General features: G+C 33.5%; 1 long non-coding RNA gene across 2 annotated transcripts; it reads left to right on the top strand.

Annotated features, from left to right (window-relative positions):
- The first annotated feature begins 417 nt into the window (after positions 1-417).
- Positions 418-2,346, top strand: LOC113098684 (uncharacterized). 2 transcript variants are annotated; one of them, XR_003289174.1, is made up of 4 exons: positions 418-881; positions 1,045-1,184; positions 1,763-1,869; positions 2,258-2,346. It is a non-coding gene; the product is annotated as an uncharacterized LOC113098684 (long non-coding RNA). The 2 variants fall into 2 exon arrangements; XR_003289173.1 differs by having other exon boundaries at positions 1,045-1,869.
- Positions 2,347-3,599: the final 1,253 nt, after the last annotated feature.

Raw genomic sequence — 3,599 nt, 5'->3', positions numbered from 1 at the left:
TGTGCAATTATTTTTTAATAAAACATTTTTTTGAGTCAACTAAAATATAATGTTACCCCGCTGCCTAAAGATTTTTTGTTATCTTGACAAAAAAAATTATTGTTGAAACAACTTCATATTAAAGTGGAATTAGTTCAGTTAATATTTCTTTAAGTTGACTTGACTATTATTTTCTAGTCCAGTCTATTTTCTAGTAGATTTAGTCAACTAAATCATGTTGTGTCGACAGGGATTTTTTGTTTTTACTTCGATCAATAATCGTAAACAAATGTTACCCCACTGGCTTACTTTTTTAAAGATGACAAAACACTTTAATGTAATTTATTTAATGATAGAGACAACACTTTCATTCACATTTAAATTGAACAAGCAATTTGCTGTCAACACATCAACTGATAATTTATCAAAAAAAAAAAAAATTGCAAAATACAAAGACATGTCTAAATTAAGAGGTGTAGCCCTGAGTGTTTATTGTCCCTTTAAAAGACACATAAACATTGCCCCTTTAAATTTTGATTTCAGTAACGGAGTTCTGATGATAAGAATTACAGTGACATTTGGTGATAATACTGTTGTGATGTATTTTTAGAAAAAGGGTTACCGTTGTGAAACTCAGCTTCACCAATAGAGGGCACCCTAAGCTGTACACTCGGCTGAAGATTGGCAGAGACAGAGACATGTCACTTCCTCAATCCTCAATACATATATTTAAGGAAAACCCGTAACGGCAAAGATGGCGGTTGTGTGCACATTTCCCGCCGCTCCCGCTGGAAAGCCAATCATATGCTTTTAAAAGTCAAGCCGGGAAACATTAAAGCATATCGTCTGGTTCCTCTGACGTATTCGCACAGTTGAGGAACCCTTGCGCATGCGTAGTAAAGGTATAATCTGTGGGGAAAAGGCATTTTAAACCTTATTTTTGGGCAAAGTCATCAAATTATTTCAGCGATTTTTATCATATTTCACTGCTGTTTCTATACATGCTGTTTTTATGTCCCGGTGACCAGTGAAAGTGCAGTTCTGACTCTCTACCCATTCGTTTAGATAGGAGCTGGTCTTGTTATTCTGAAATAGCTGCCCGGAGGTGTTACCAAGATGGCGGCCGAGTGGCACGACTTGCCTGAAAGGACTTTGGGATTGGTCACTGACGCTAGTAGAGTGAAAGAGCGATCAGTATGTAATGAGTGAGTTTGCACACGCTACAGAGAGTGTTGCCGATCTAAACTGTCTTTCTCATACTTTCATACAGAAATAACTGTGTTGCACAAAAGAAGAGCACTGCCTCATCTTTGAAAACTGTAACAGAGGCAACAAATCAAGTACATTGATTTGTGTTGCTTTTCATGCTACATGTACTAAAGCAGAAAATATGACAGGCTCCAAACCTTAAAATGTAGAACCTACTGTTCCTAAAGATGGATTACTCATATCAAAATTACTGTCTATCAGTTTTTTTTATGAAGTTCTTAGTAAACTATGCTAGAAAAATGTGAAAAATCAGCTGATACATTTCCATGATTTTATGGTAAAAACAAAAATTTTAAGTGAGATGTATCCTAAAGAGGCCATATAACATTGTTTAATATATTGGTTTCTTTAAATATTGATATTTTAATAGATTGGTTATTGGATGTTAGGAAAGGGATGTCCCTTTAAACCACAATGGTTTCATGCTGTCCTCATAAACACTATATACCTGTGTGTGTGTGTGTGCGTGCGTGTGTGTGTTTTTAATAAATCATGTTATTGTTTGACTTCTCAGGATTTTGTGAAGAATATTTGTGGTTCTGAACATTTCTGGATTGGTTTGACTGATATTGAAGTGGAGGGCAGATGGAAATGGGTTGATGGCAGCACACTGACCTCTGGGTGAGAAATGACTGAACTTAACTGGGCCCGGTTCCCCAAAACGTTCTTATCGCTAAGTAGTTCTTAACCTATTCCTTAACCTCTCTCTTAACCTTGTGGCACGATTCCCGACACGTTCGTACGCTAAGTATATCTTCTGTAAGTCATACTTTCGTAAGGTCTCTCTTAGCATTGTTTGAGCTCAAAACGCTACTGTACAGCAGTCTTTAGAAACCAGCGCAGCGCAGTACAAGTCAAACTATGGTATGTTGACAATGTTGTGGATCAACAATGATTTTATGTTTTATCGGGAAACCGGGCCCTGATTATTATCTAATAAATGATTGTCTCAGTCAGTATCATATCACTCAGAAAGCAGCTCTGATCTAACTCTGATCTGTTGATGCAGGTTCTGGGCGTCTGGAGAACCAAACAATCAGGGAAACGAAGACTGTGCTAATACACATTCATCAGGATGCTTTGATACTCCATGTGATAGTAGTGTTAAATGGATCTGTGAGAAGAGTATCCTTAAATGATAAATTATAATAAAAATTTACATATATGCATTATGAACATATAAATGTCAGTCATTTTACCTGTTTTTTTTTTGTTGTTGTTAGTTTTTTGAATGGCACATTAATTAGGTTATTCTGTTAAAACAAATAAAAAATAAATAGAAAAAAAACATTGTAATATAAAAATTTCCATATAAAACTTTAAAATCATTTTGTTTTTAAAATTTAGATAGATTTTTAGAGAGAGCGAGAGCTTTGTGAATATCTGTGTCATGATTCAATCTGATCTGTTTTTCTTGTCCGTCTTTGGATTTTTCTCGCCTGGATTTATGTTTGTCTTGTTTCTTTGAATAAATGTTGGTGACTGCACTTCGATTCTCTCTTTTTCTGAAGCAGCTGCGTTACAATATATCTGTTTAACATCAAGTCTTGTGTTTAGTCATTTTGCAATTCAGGTTTATTTGAATTGCACTTTAATTAGATTATTCAGTAATAAAAACAAAAACTATGGTAATATTTCAACTATTTAAAATCACTTTGTTTTGAATGTTCAGTCAAAATTATTCATATTTTAGTTTTGATCTTCAGATCTGAATGTGAAAAACAACAGTGATGTTTCTACTGACTGAAATAATATCAGTAATACACTGAAATAATAGAAATGTTCACATGAACAGCATTGATCCAAAATGATCGTGATTTTAGTTTTATTATTCAGGACATCAGTAAAGTTTATTTTGAACTGTGTGTCTTTGTAATTTATTGCAGCTTTTTGTAACAACTACAGTATGACAATAAACCTAATTGATGATGATTTACTTGTCTTCAATAATTAGCATAGATTACATATTTCCTGAACCATGTGATGAATATAAATGGAAATTATAAGCATATCACATAAAAAACTCCTCTAATATTTCACTCAGAATATGAACAATATTCTGTTTGTGGAAATCAGGATATAATTTATGGATGAGTGACAATTTTGTGTATATATTTTTTTATTAATAAACAACATCATGTAGCTCAAGTACATTCTAGCATAAGTAAATATGAATCATTAACTGAGACTATATGAAACAATTACATACCTCAAGTATAAATTTTTGTTTTAAACATTTTTATGACTGTTGATTGTCAGCTATATGCTTGTGATATCAAGTCCAGATTTTACACCCAAATGATTAACAGTTCCTTTAAAGTCCAGCCTCGTTAAAGTCAGTGAATAATGGA

The sequence above is a fragment of the Carassius auratus genome, unplaced genomic scaffold (assembly GCF_003368295.1).
Source record: "Carassius auratus strain Wakin unplaced genomic scaffold, ASM336829v1 scaf_tig00216608, whole genome shotgun sequence".
NCBI lineage: Eukaryota > Metazoa > Chordata > Actinopteri > Cypriniformes > Cyprinidae > Carassius > Carassius auratus.
This window is presented reverse-complemented; position numbering and strand designations above follow the sequence as displayed.